The 15,093-nt window shown below is 37.8% G+C and overlaps 1 protein-coding gene across 3 annotated transcripts in view; it reads right to left on the bottom strand.

The window, feature by feature from the left end:
- Nucleotides 1–15,093, bottom strand: part of PDE4D (phosphodiesterase 4D, cAMP-specific) — a 1,610,544-nt gene that overhangs the window by 1,072,808 nt on the left and 522,643 nt on the right. The window lies entirely within an intron of this gene.

The raw sequence follows: 15,093 nt of genomic DNA, 5'->3' as shown, positions 1-15,093 counted from the left end.
TAAGCAGGGTGACAATGTACAGCCTTGACGTACTCCTTTTCCTATTTGGAACCAGTCTGTTGTTCCATGTCCAGTTCTAACTGTTGCTTCCTGACCTGCATACAGATTTCTCAAGAGGCAGGTCAGGTGGTCTGGTAGTCCCATCTCTTTCAGAATTTTCCACAGTTTGTGGTGATCCACACAGTCAAAGTCTTTGGCATAGTCAATAAAACAGAAATAGATGTTTTTCTGGAATTCTCTTGCTTTATCTATGATCTGATGGATGTTGGCAATTTAATCTCTGGTTCCTCTGCCTTTTCTAAAACCAGCTTGATATCTAGAAGTTCACGGTTCACGTATTGCTGAAGCCTGGCTTGGAGAATTTTGAGCATTACTTTGCTAGCGTGTGAGATGAGTGCAATTGTGTGGTAGTTTGAGCATTCTTTGGCATTGCCTTTCTTTGGGATTGGAATGAAAACGGACCTTTTCCAGTCCTGTGGCCACTGCTGAGTTTTCCAAATTTGCTGGCACGTTGAGTGCAATACTTTCACAGCATCATCTTTTAGGATTTGAAATAGCTCAACTGGAATTCCATCACCTCCACTAGCTTTATTCATAGTGATGCTTCCTAAGGCCCACTTGACTTCACATTCCAGGATGTCTGACTTTACATGAGTGATCACACCATTGTGATTATCTGGGTCATGAAGATCTTTTTTGCATAATTCTTCTGTGTATTTTTGCCACCTCTTCTTAATATCTTCTGCTTCTGTTAGGTCCATACCATTTCTGTCCTTTATTGAGCCCATCTTTACATGAAATGTTCCCTTGGAATCTCTACTTTTTTTGAAGGGATCTCTAGTCTTTCCCATTCTGTTGTTTCCCTCTATTTCTTTGCATTGATCACTAAGGAAGGCTTTCTTATCTCTCCTAGCTATTCTTTGGAACTCTGCATTCAGATGAGTCTATCCTTCCTTTTCTCCTTTGCTTTTTGCTTCTCTTCTTTACACAGCTATTTGTAAGGCCTCTTCAGACAGCCATTTTGCTTTTTTTGCATTTATTTTTCTTGGAGATGGTCTTGATCCCTGTCTCCTGTACAATATCACAAACTTCTGTCCATAGTTCATCAGGCACTCCATCTATCAGGTCTAGTCCCTTAAATCTATTTCTCAGTTCCACTTTATAATCGTGAAGGATTTGATTTAGGTCATACCTGAATGGTCTAGTGGTTTTCTCTACTTTCTTCAATTTAAGTCTAAATTGGGCAATAGGGAGTTCATGATCTGAGCCACAGTCAGCTCCCGGTCTTTTTGCTGACTGTGTGGAGCTTCTCCACCTATGGTTGCAAAGAATATAATCAATCTGATTTCGGTGTTGACCATCTGGTGATGTCCATGTGTAGAGTCTTCTCTTGTGTTGTTGGAAGAGGTTGTTTACCACGACCAGTGCACTCTCTTGGCAAAACTCTATTAGCCTTTGCCCTGTTTCATTCTGTACTCCAAGGCCAAATTTGCCTGTTACTCCAGATATCTTTTGGTTTCCTACTTTTGCATTCCAGTCCCCTATATGAAAAGGGCATCTTTTTTGGGTGTTAGTTTTAGAAAGTCTTGTCGGTCTTCATAGAACTGTTCAACTTCAGCTTCTTTAGCATTACTGGTCTGGGCATAGACTTGGATTACTGTCTATGGGCCATACTCAGTAAAAGTTTAATCTAATTTTCTATTGATGGGCGGGGCTGTCTTCGCTCCCTGTTGTTTAACCTAAGACCAGCTGTGGAGGAGGTAATGGAGATAATGGGGACCTCCTTCAAAAGGTCCCATGCACCCACTGGTGCACTCAGTGCCCCGACCCTGCAGCAGGCCACCACTGACTCACGCCTCTGCTGGAGACTCCTGGACACTCACAGGCAAGTCTGGGTCAGTCTCTCGTGCAGTCTGCTCCTTTCTCCTGGGTCCTGGTGTGCACAAGGTTTTGTTTGTGCCCTCCACGTGACAAAGAGTCTGTTTCCCCAGTTCTGTGTAAGTTCTGTAATCAAATCCCACTGGCCTCCAAAGCCAAATTCCCTGGGGGTTGTCAGTCTCTTTGCCAGACCCCAACGTTGGGAAATCTGTTATAGGTCCTAGAACTTTCTTACCAGTGTGAGAATTTATTCGGTATAATTGTTCTGCAGTTTGTGGGTTGTCTGCTCGGCAGCTCTATGGTGGGGTTAATGGCCACCTCCTCCAAGAGGACTTAAGCCACACGCTATGTGATCCAGGTCTGTTTCCCTGCCCCTGCGGCAGGCCACTGCTGACCCGTATCTCTGCAGGAGACACTGAAACACTCAAAGGCAGGTCTGGCTCAGTCTCTGTGGGGTTTCTGGGACCTGGTGCACACAAGGTTTTGTTTGAGCCCTCCGAGTGTCTCTGGTATTCTACCATAATTTAATATGCCTCACATTTTCTTAAAAAAAAAAATGAACAGAACTGAAATCAAGACAGCCCTACATAAACACTGAAAATTAGTGAGAATCCTTGTTGATTAAGTCAGGAGACAGACACTCTAGGCCTGACTCTGTCACTAATTACTTATGTGGTGTTAAATCATTTAACCTTTTTGAGCTTTAGCTTCCTTAGACATACAATCAAGAGGTTGTACAAAATGAACCTTACAGCTACTTTCAGTTCTGAAATACACTGATTTTATAACAGCTAGTGGCAAAAATCAATGTTCAGTGAGATGGAAAATATATAAAATAAAGAGAAAAGACAAGTACACATGTATCATTCTTAGCTTTTGGTTGAGAAAGTGAGCCTCTGGGTGTTTATGAAGTTCTGTGTGTTTGACTAAGGACAGAACTGAAAACTGCAGCCACACTCTGCGCTGCTAAGAGGTCATAGTGCGCCTCACATATTTCTCAAGAGAAGTTCATGACTTAAGCATGTAGATACCCTTCTTTGGGATAAACATGGAAAAGAAGAACAAAAGATGAGTTGAACAGAGCTAAATGTTGTATGTAGCTGGCCAAAGTTACTATCTTTTTATAAAGATAGCATCACAACTGTAGGAATGTTTTCTATAATCCAAGTTGTGTGATAAAAGACTTAAGATTTATGACATTATCTACTTGGTAAAACTACCTCAAGAGATAACTACTTTTGAGACAAGAACCCCTGTTAAAAAGAAAGTGTAGCATTTTTATCTTGATAATAAAAATGATAAAGCTGTAGCTGTCTATATGCTAACATTTCTATTTAAAACCAGTGTAACAAGTAGCTTTAAAAAATTTTCAGATCAGTGTGTATCAATGATATTTAAAAAAATAAATAGAACTTTACCTGGTAGAAAGCAGGAGGTTAAATGGCCTTATTTTGGCAAGAAATATGAACATGATCACCAGGACAACATATAGTTTATGTTATAACTGATGCTGAAGCTGAAGCTCCAATACTTTAGCCACCTGAGAGCTAACACATTGGAAAAGACCCCGATGCTGGCAAAGATTCAAGGCTAAAGGAAGAGGAGGCAGCAGAGGGTGATATGGTTGGATGGTGTCACTGACTCAATGGATGTGAATTTGAGCAAACTCCAGGAGATAGTGAAGGATGGGGAACCTGGCATGCTGCAGTTCGTGGGGTCACAGAGTCGGACACGGCTTAGTGACTGAACAAGAAAAATTGTAGGAAAATGACATTTTTTGCAAGAGATTGAGGGAAAATATAGCATTTACAACATTTCTAAGCCATCATTTCTCAAAAAATGATGCTTAAGTTTCCTGCATGAGAATCACAGAAGGTACTTCCTAAAATTCAGACTCCAAGGCCTGCTTCCAGATGAGCCTAATCAGGATCTCCATGATTAGGGCCTGGGAGTCTGAGTCTCCACTATGGTTCTTAGCAGTGTTAGTTGCTCAGTCGTGTCCAACTTTTTGCAATCCCGCAGGCTATAGCCCACCAGACTCCTCTGTCTATGGGATTCTCTAGGCAAGAATACTGGAGTGGATTGCCATTCCCTTCTCCAGAGGATCCTTCTAACCCAGGAATCAAACCCAGTCTCCTGCATTGCAAGCAGATTCTTTTATTGCCTCAGCTACAGGGAAGATCCAGTAATTATGGTTCTTATGTATACTTAAATATGGGAACTAATGGTTTTGACATTTTAGACATTTTCCAATAAGATTTCTTGGCAGATAATCAATAACAAAGATCTTCACTGAAGCTTATTTATGATAAAGAAGAACTAGATATAACCTAATTGTCCTACTGAGGGATTGACTTAATAAAATTTGATACATCATATTTTTAAATACTAGGAGACTGCTACTAAAATAATGCAGAAGAATATATGATTACATTCATGATATAAGGAGTGCAAAAAACAAACAATGTGGTCTCATTTTTATAAAACAAAAACAAACACTAACACATATTATACTAATGAAAAATTTTTAGATATATCCCAGTTTTTTAAAATGGCTTTCTCTGGGTGATGGTATTGGTGGTTATTTTCATACTTTGCTCATTGAAAGTGAAAGAAAGTGAAAGTGAAATGGCTTAGTTGTGTCCGACTCTTTGTGACCCATGGATTGTAGCCTACCACGCTCTTTCATCCATCGGATTTTCCAGGCAAGAGTACTAGAATGGGTAGCCATTTTCTTCTCCAGGGGATCTTCCCGACCCAGGGATGGAACCTGGGTCTCCCGCATTGCAGGAAAACACTTTACCATCTGAGCCACCAGGGAAGCCCACTTTTGCACATTACTAGTTTCTATATCTCCTAGAAAAATGTACTGTTTTGAGTTGAAAAGTATAATAACAAAAAGGAAACTACATTGAATTTTCTACTGATGGGAAATTTTCTATTGATGGGACTCAAAATATCTCTTATTCAGCTTAAAGTTATACAATATCAAAAGAAAAAACATATTTGAATGCGTTTAACGCAAACTTGTTAATTTGTAATAAAATGAAATTTTCTTTGGCAACTAACAAATTTATTTGGAATAGTTGACAGAAAAATAACTAAAGTAATTCTTTTCACTGTTAGGACAAGTACCTTTCTGAAAGACATATCTAAAGAAAGTAATTCCTCAATGATTAAGAGTTACAATGAATAAGTAAGTGCTAAAATTGTTGCTGTTGTTGGAATCATTATTATTGTTTTATTCAGTTTCTATGAAGGATATTTAATTAATCTCTTTGTTCTCCTCTTTTCCTCTCTCAAAGTAGATTGCAAACCACTTAACAGGACTTTTAGTTCAGGGACATACATATAACTGGTGATAAATAAATTGCTATGTTTTCCAATAATCTTAGTTTTTTTATTTGTTTCATTTATGTATATTCTATGTATGCATGAAATTTTCTATAAAGAAAATGTTTTAAAATATGTATATATTCATTGGTATTGCACGAGAGGACATTTCTCTCTGGGACTAGCTAGCACATTTCTAGACTCCCTTGCAGGTAGCTGGAAGTCCATCACTGATGTTATCTCATATGCAAAGGATTAGAGGCCAAAATGTGCCATTTTCACACCTGGCCCCTGAAAACTGTGAGTACAGTCTGTCATTGCTCTTCTCCTCTGGAACTCCTTATTGTATACTGTAGATGGTGAAAAAAAAAGATAGGCGAAATCATGGTTTCTAGGTCACTGTTCAGAGGAGAGCTACTTGCCAATCAAGAACACTTAATTTGGGCTCCATGAGCCACAGATAATTTTCCACCATGGAAAGCCACTAAAATTTGTGTTCTCTTTGCTAGTGCTATATTCCATATATATAATCACATCTCCACTGTTGAGTTAAGTTATCTTAATCATGACCTTATTCTCTTCTGGGTAATCCCTTAATTAAACATTTATTGAGTATCTACTACCTCACAAATGTGTGTGGGGTGCTAGAAATACAGATGAATTAGACACTTCCTTTTCCTCAAGTACTCATTATTCATGTGGGGAGGAATATAAATAGATCATCACCAATGTGTTGTAAGAACTGTAACCAGGGACTTGGGGCTCTTTAGGAGTCCGTTGGAGGGGTGTGAGGGAAAGAAGGTGCTAGGCAGAAGTGATATCAACCAAAAGAGAAAACTTCATAAATTAGTCATTTCTTTGTGGGTCTTGTCTACTTCTCCAATTGGTTCTGTTTTATCTCATTGCCGAATCCTCTATTAAGTGTCTCTTGAATCTAGACACTGTCCAAGATGTTATCCTCAACCATTTCAATTCTCACCCTACATTCTGCTGGTTTGAAATCTCGGGAGCTTCCCAGGTGAAATGTGAAACTGGCCCTTGTACATGAGGGCAAGGAGAGGCCAAAGAAAGAGGCACGCCACTCCAGATCAGTAGGTGACAGATTTAATAAGGAAGGGAGCTTACTCCGGCCACAAGGCAAGTAGATCTTAGCACCTGCTGCCAGAATCATAAAAGTTTATAGAGAGGCCTTAACAGAGTTCAGTTACGCATATTGTCCAGATGATCTCAATTACACATTGCTCTCTCAAGTCTGCATCCATGAAAATGGATCCTATTAGTGGAATGGTGGGCAGAATATTTCACTGACAGGGAATAGGGTGGTAGTGGCAGTTTAGTCACTATGTTGTGTCTGATTCTTGCAACCCCATGGACTGTAGCCCGCTAGGCTCCTCTGTCCATGAGATTCTCCAGGCAAGAATACTGGAGTGGGTTGCCATTTCCTTCTCCAGTGGACAGGGTAAGGAGCTCCCAATTGCCTGGGTCCAGCTCATGCGGGCCAGCTGGTAATCGTGTTCTCTCAATGACCTCTTCCAACACACACATATTGAAAACACTGTCCAAAACAATGAATACAAATACATTTTGCCTTTTATTTTGGAATCCAAGTCAGTCTACAAGTTGTAGTGAAATGATCCACTTATGTGTCATTCCCTTTGTTAGCTTGGACATGTCTGGAAGGACAGGAACATGCCATAACGATTTATTTTTTTCTTAACCTCTAGCACACAAGTACCTGGGACAAAACATATGCAAAACGAACCTTGCAGAAGCCCTAAATGAAGAAAATAGACAAACTTGACTTCATTTTCTCAACTGTAAGAAATCAGGATATGGAGAAATAATATTAGACATTGGTATTACTAGTAATGTTTTGTTTGTAACTACTAATATAAGGGCCTCCCTGGTGGCTCAGGTGGTAAAAAATCTGCCTGCAATGCAGGCCGACCCAGATTGGATCCCTGGATTAAGCCATTCCCCTGGAGAAGGAAATGGCCACTCACTCTAGTATTCTTGCCTGGAGAATTCCATGGACAGAGAAGCCTGGTGGGTTACAGTCAGTTGATGGGATCACAAAGAGTCTTGGACTTGACTGAGTGACTAACACTTATTTACTAATATAAGTTAGGTTGAGGCTGGAGCCTATAACAAGGAATTTCTTTTAAAATTTCAGAACTTGAGCCACTCAGTTGCTTTACTCTATTCCCATGTTTAGAACTCCTTTTAAATATAGATTCATTATGATAGGCATTTTCACCTAATTTTTAAAATTAAGAATGAAAGATTTCAGGCATTCAGGTCTTCCAGAGCACCTAATCCATGCAGAGCACTGTGGAAGTTAGCATGTTAAATATCGCATGAGTTTTCAGACAGAATAAGCTGAAGATTGGTTTTTATAACTTCCAATGTTATATTCCTTGCCCCTGTCTAATTAGTTCCCCAGTTTACTCTGAAAAAGTAGTTTCCTGGTGTGTGAATTTGTAGTATAAACAAGGTGATTTTTGAAAACTGAAGCAACTCTTTAGGAACAAGGATGCAATTTAATAAGTTATATTGAAGTGAAGATTCTATTCATAATCTAAAAGAATTATATACAACAGCAGGCATACACATATCTATATATGTATATACAGCATGTCTCCTACACACACACACACACATACACACACATAAATTTTGTTATACCTCCATGAATTATTCACAATATACTAGAGCAATAATTGAAAATCTATCTTAAGATACTCCAGGCTTATGTCAAATATTTTCCTCTTACCTCATTACTCACAATATACATATTATCTTAAATATATACATTATCTCAAAATCCAATACTAAGGTTGCTCAAATATTCTTATAGAAAACTCATAGTCAAGGCAATAAAGATAAACATCTAAGGTGTTTTTATATTTAAAATGGCATTGTACTAAGCTAACACACCCATTTGTACACCAATATAGAAAAGGCACTCTTGCAAAAATGAATTCCGTATGAAAATGAAAATTTCCACCCCAGGTGAACACAAAGATAGCAGATAGCTCTCACACATCCACAGAGCATAATCCAAATATAGGCTGCGGTTTCAAACTGATTAGAAGCGACAGAAATCACTGAAGTCTTTCTAAATCCATTTCCTATAATTCCGTCATCAGAACATCTAAAAAGTTCCCTAAAAGTTCCTAAAATTTTTCATTCGGTAATATTCTATTATATATTCTCATCAAGAAGAAACTCTGTCTGAAACTCTAGGATTCACTTAACCTTCTGTAAATAGCATTGTATCCTTCCTGAGTGACCTTGAAAAATGAAGCAGATTTCATTTGGTTGGCAGAGAAAAGAAAAAAAAATTGAAGAATAACATGATTTCTATCAATTGTTTACTTTGCAATGATACACACAGTAATAGAAATACAACAGTGTAAAAGAAACTAACATTGTTTTTCTGGCCCCTGAAAATGATGTCTCTCTAGAAAAACAGGTTAAATTAAAAAAAAAAATTAACAAAAAAAATTAAAAGCCTAAAAAAATTCTCATATTCTTTGCCTGTTTTGAAAAATATCTCATATGAGTAATCAGGTACAAAAATCACAAAATTAAGGGGAGCACAAAGATCTATTGTCTTCAAGTTATACTTAAATACCAACATTAATAAAAATACACTTACAAACATGAAAACAAAAAGTAAAACAATCACTTTTGATAAGGTGTAAATTTAAATAATAAAATAGGTCTGTAGAATAAAGTAAGAGAGACTGAGGTATAGGAGGAAAGGGGAGACAAAGTAATGGCAAGTTTTCTCTTCACATGGAAGGATCCAGCAGAGCTTTAACCCTTGGCTTTGTTCAAATAACTATTAAGAATTTCATTGATAAACCATCTATGGATCAAAAGAATGCTTATATAAATCTATACTCAATGTTATAGTCAATGGTGAAACATATCATGTATTCTTATTAAAATAAGGAATAATATAAGAATGCTCCCCAAATCATCTTGTATTTAGGCTCATTAATAATATTTATAATTATAATTTACAATATAGAACATTGGTGTATGTTGTATATAGGTAGGTATTTGATCCACATTAAAACAAAACAAAACAAAACTGCCTGAAGGACTGTTATTATTTCCATTTTGCAGATTGGGAAAATGAGGCTTAGAGAGGCTAGTTGCTATAGAAAAGTAAAAATAGAATTACCATATAACCCACCAGCCCCACTACTGGGCACGTACCCTGAGAAAACCGTAATTGAAAAAGACACATGTACCCTGATGTTCACTGCAGCACTGTTTACCGTAGCTAGGACATGGAAGCAACCTAGATGTCCATGGACAGAGGAAAGGATACAGAAACTGTGGCATATATATGTACACACAAAGGAATCTTACTCAGCTTTAAAAAGAATGCATTTGCGTCAGTCCTAATGAGCTGGATGAACCTAGAGCCTATTGTACAGGTAAAGTAAGTCAGAAAGAGAGAGACAAATATTACATATTAATGCATGTGTAAGGAATCTAGAAAGATGGTGCTGATGAACATATTTGCAGGGCAGCAGTGGAGATGCAGACATAGAGAACAAACTCGTGGACGCAGTGGGGGAGGGAGAGGGTGGGATGAATTGAGAGAGGAGCGTGGAAACATATGCACTACCCTGTGTAAAACAGATCGCCAGTGAGAATTTGCTGGGTGACACAAGGAGCTCAACCTCGTGATCTGTGACAACCTAGAGGGGATAGGGTGGGAGATGGGAAGAAGGTTCAAGAAAGGGTAGACATATGCCAAACTGTGGCTGATTCATGTTGATGCATGGCAGAAACAAGCACAATACTGTAAAGCAAATATCTTGCATTAAAAAAAAAGAGAGGGGTCAGTTTGCCACCTAGCTCCCACTTCAGGGAGGTTAGAGTAACACTCTTAGTAAATGGTAAAGACAGGTTTTCAGACCAGGTTTCCCTGATACTAAAGCTCACAATTGTAACCCAAATGCAAGATTGCCCACACTTTGCAAGGAATTTTGACAAATTCAGCAATGTGGGGAATAGAAACAAGAGGCACAGAACTATGGGAAAGATGAAGAAATTATCATTTTTTAATTAAAACCTGGCTTAGTGCATTAAATCCCCCCAAAATTAACAGGAAAATCTTTATAAAAAATCATTTAGTCAAGTAATTTTTTCCAGTTATAAAATAAAATGTTCAAAAGATTTTCCTTTATAAAATCAAGAGCTACTGTTAAAACTACAAGGGAAAAAGTCATATTTATTAAAAAAAAAAGGGGGGGTAAGAATAAGCTTTAAAAAATGAGTAGAACTTATATAGGCATATCTTGGAGACATTTCAGGTTCATCTCCAGATTACTGCAATAAAGTAAATATTCCAACAAAGCCAGTCACCTGAATTTTCAGCTTTCCAGAGCACATAAAGTTATGTTTGCACTACACTGTAATCTATTAAGTATGCAATAGCTTTATGTCTAAAAAATGTACATAGCTTAATTTAAAAATACCTTATTGCTAAAAAATGCTATCATCTACATCTTTAGCAAGCTATAGTAGTAAACAAAGATCACTATTATGAAACAACTAATTATTTAAAATTTTGAAATATTGAAAGAATTACTAAATTTTATACAGACACATGAAGTTAGCAAATGCTGTTGGAAAAATAGCACCTGTAGTCGTGTTCAATGCAGGGTTACAACAAATTTTCAATTATAAAAAAGGAAAAATGCAGTATGCAAAGTGCAATAAAGTGAAGCACAATACACAGAAGTATGTCTGTATTAAGAAATCGAAATAAATTCCCCAAGACTTATATAATCATGCCTGATTATTATTGCTGTTCAGTTGCTCAGTCATGTCCAACTTTTTTTAACCACATGGACTCTAACCCACCAGGCTCTTCTCTCCATGGGATTTTTCCAGGCAAGAACACTGGAGCAGGTTGCCATTTCATCCTCCAGGAGATCTTTCTGACCCAGGTATCAAACCTGTGTCTCCTGCATTGGCAGGTGGATTCTTTACCACTGGCAAGTGATTTCTTTACCAGGGAAGCCCTGATATTCCTTGCAATTATTTTCTAGATTTAATGTCATTGCAAAAAGTACTATTTTTTTTCTTTTAATGGTATAGAAGAGGCCTTCAATTAAAAGAAAAAAATGAGATGGTAATGAAAAGAGTATTTTTAAAATAAAAAAAAATGAGGATGATCTTGCCCTACTACATTTAAAATTGTACTTTGAAATCATAACAAAAATAATTTGGCACTTGCAAATAACCAAAAAAGATCAGTGAAACAATACAGAATTTCCTTAAATATTTCTAATATAAGAACTTAATATGCATTCATTGAAACACTATCAACTAATGGGGGAGGAACAATTATTTAAGTGGTGGGGAAACAGATCCATGTAGACCACGTAAAAGAGAATAAAAATGTTAAATATTAAAAATACTAAGTATAAAAAGTAAGCCACATAGTGACATTAGCAAGATAGTAGAACAGGAAGCTCCAGAACTTGTCCCCCCACAGAGAAACTAACTTAACAATATATTGTCCTAAAAGCCTTCATGACTTGAGAAAGCAGTTAAGAAGTTATAGTACCCAAGCAAACTCAAAGCCAAGACCAGCCACATTAAATGAATAAGAAGTCATTTCACCCCAGCTATGAGAACCCATCTCCCAAGACAGCACTGCTGCTGCTGCTAAGTCACTTCAGTCATGTCCAACTCTGTGCGACCCAATGAATGGCAGCCCACCAGGCTCCCCCGTCCCTGGGATTCTCTAGGCAAGAACACTAGAGTGGGTTGCCATTTCCTCCTCCAATGCATGAAAGTGAAAAGTGAAAGTGAAGTCGCTCAGTCATGTCCGTCTCTTAGCGACCCCATGGACTGCAGCCTACCAGGCTCCTCCATCCATGGGATTTTCCAGGCAAGAGTACTGGAGTGGGGTGCCATTGCCTTCTCCACCAAGACAGCACAGTTTGGTGCAAATGGGAAAAAAAGTCCAACTCATGGGTTTTTTGGAACCCTTATGAACTGTTGGTGGGATTATAAAATGGTGTAACTGCTTTGAAAAATAGTATAGAGTTTACTCAAAAAAATAGAAATAGGAATATCATATTATTCAGCAACTCTTGTGTTATGCTCAGTCACTTCAGTCGTGTCTGACTCTTTGCAACCTATGGACTGTAGCCCACCAGGTTCCTCTGTCCATGGGATTCTCTAGGCAAGAATACTGGAGTGGTTTGTCATGCTCTCCTCCAGGGGATCTTTCCAACCTAGGATCTGAACCTATATCTCCAATGTCTCCTGCATTGTAGGCAGTTTCTTTACCCACTGAGCCACTGGGAAGCCCATTAGCACATTAAGACCCCCTAAACCTTCCTCCCTTTAACTCATGGGATCAGAATGGAGAAGCAAACCTGCAGATCTGTCTCCTGACTACCTTCATAAGGCATCAAACTGGTCTGTTATCAACTGCACACAGCCCTCCCGAATGCGTGGTTTCTCCAGGCCTGCAGCAATCCCACTTCTTGGTGTATAGACAAAGGAACTGAAAACAAGGTCTAAAGGAGATATTTGCACACCAGTGTTCAAAGCAGCACTATTCACAATAGCCAAGAGGTGCAAGCAAATCAAACGTCCACCAACAGATTAATGGATAAAGAAGATGTGATTTATACATAAAATGGAATTCTATTCAGTCTTTTAAAACAGAATATCTTGTCAAATGTTACATGGATGAATCCTGACATTATGCTAAGTGAAATAAGTCAGTTACAAAATGTCAAACACTGAATAATTTCCCTTTTAGGAGGTATCTCAAGTAATCTAATGCTAATGTAGTCTGATGGAAGGACTGTTGATGAAGCTGAAGCTCCAATACTTTGGCCACCTGATGTAAAGAGCCAACTCACTGGAAAAGACCCTGATGCTGGGAAAGGTTGAAGTCAGGAGAAGCAGGTGGCAGAGGGTGAGATGGTTAAAGAGCATCACCAGCTCAACTGACATGAATTTGAGCAAACTCTGGAAGATAGTGGAGGACAGAGGAGCCTGACGTGCTGTGATCCATGGGGTCGCAAAGAGCTGGACACGACTTAGCGACCAAAGAACAAGTAGTCAAACTCTTAAATAAAGACTAGAGTGGTGATTGCCAGGGATTAGGGGGAAGGTGAAGAGGATTTGTTGTTCAGTGGGTATAGAGTTTCAGCTTTGCAAAAGAAAACATTCTAGAGACCTGTGGTATAACAATGTGCATATAGTTAACATACTGTATTATGCACTTAAAATTGCCATTTGGGTGGTAAATTTTATGTTATGTTCTTAAAATTCTATTTATTTATTTTTAACTGGAGAATAATTGCTTTATAATGTGTTAGTTTCTGCTGTACAACAATGTGAATCAGCTATAAGTAAAAATTAAGCCATAAAAATAAAACATAAGTGATCATTTAATTGATCTTGGGGTGGAGAAGTATTTATAAGCATAATGACAACTGAAGAAATTACAAATGAAATGACTTTTTTAAATATTAGAAGTTGTAATTTATAAAAATATTTAAAACTTGATATAAACTATAAACTAAAAAAAAATTTTAGCACCTGGTATGTCAAATGGTCAATATATCCTTAATATCCTTAATATGTAAATTCTTTTACAAATTAGTAAGGAAAACACTCTTCTCTCAATGGAAAAGTTAGCTTAGAACAGAAACAATAATTCACAAAGTCGAGTCTCCCTTCTAGTAATAATAAATTTCCATGAAATCATTATGTCCCCATTTTGACACATTATCTTGACCATTTTTAATGATAACAGTACTCTGATTAATCAACTGCTTATATTACCAAATAGAAAAATAAAAGATGAAAGAGACTTTCTGGAAAGTCACTTTACAGTGTGCATTAAAAGTCTTAAAAATTATTCATGTCTTTTAACCTGGTGATATCTTGTTTCTGGAAATTAACCTAAGGTTGTCAGCAATGCTGCTTCACATTTTGAATAAGGATGTTACTCATAACACAATTTAGGGTGAAAACTTTGAGATAACCAAAGATCACCAGAAATAATTTATTAAAGAAATTTAGACAGCATGCTGTCAAATAGAAAAAGCAGAAACCAATAGTATATACCCAGAATGTTCTCAAAATGTGTAATACACACTTGTACACACACACTGCTAACAGACTGGAAGGAAATATAATGATTATCTTTAAGTTGTTATCTTACAGTTATCTAAATTACTGCACTGATATCTAATTATATATAATGCACAATTTGAAACCACAGAACTGGCCTAGTGAATGCCACTGCATTCTGAGACAAAAGATATGACCACTTATTCCCCCTGACTTACCATCCATCCCCACTCAATCCTTTGTATCCTCACCTCCCTCCACTCACAATACTAGCAAGAAATATGCAAGTGAATGGGAAGGAAAAGGTTCAAAGAGAGGAGGCGGGGAGTAGGAGTAGGTAAAGGAAAGGATAAAATAAAGATGTCTAAGGGGAAGGGATTGAGACTATAAAGAAAGAATTAGACGTGGTAAAATAACTAAGCACTAAAAATAATTACAGTTACTATTTCAAATCTTTCAGATCAGATCAGATCAGTTGCTCAGTCGTGTCCGACTCTTTGCGACTCCATGAATCGCAGCATGCCAGGCCTCCCTGTCCGTCACTAACTCCTGGAGTTCACTGAGACTCACGTCCATCGAGTCAGTGATGCCATCCAGCCATCTCATCCTCTGTTGTCCCCTTCTCCTCTTGCCCCCAATCCCTCCCAGCATCAGAGTCTTTTCCAATGAGTCAACTCTTCACATGAGGTGGCCAAAGTACTGGAGTTTCAGCTTCAGCATCATTCCTTCCAAAGAAATCTCAGG

This window comes from Bison bison, unplaced genomic scaffold (assembly GCF_000754665.1).
Source record: "Bison bison bison isolate TAMUID 2011002044 unplaced genomic scaffold, Bison_UMD1.0 scf7180017864328, whole genome shotgun sequence".
NCBI lineage: Eukaryota > Metazoa > Chordata > Mammalia > Artiodactyla > Bovidae > Bison > Bison bison.
The sequence above is the reverse complement of the archived record's forward strand: the minus strand, read 5'-3'. Positions and strand labels throughout refer to the sequence as shown.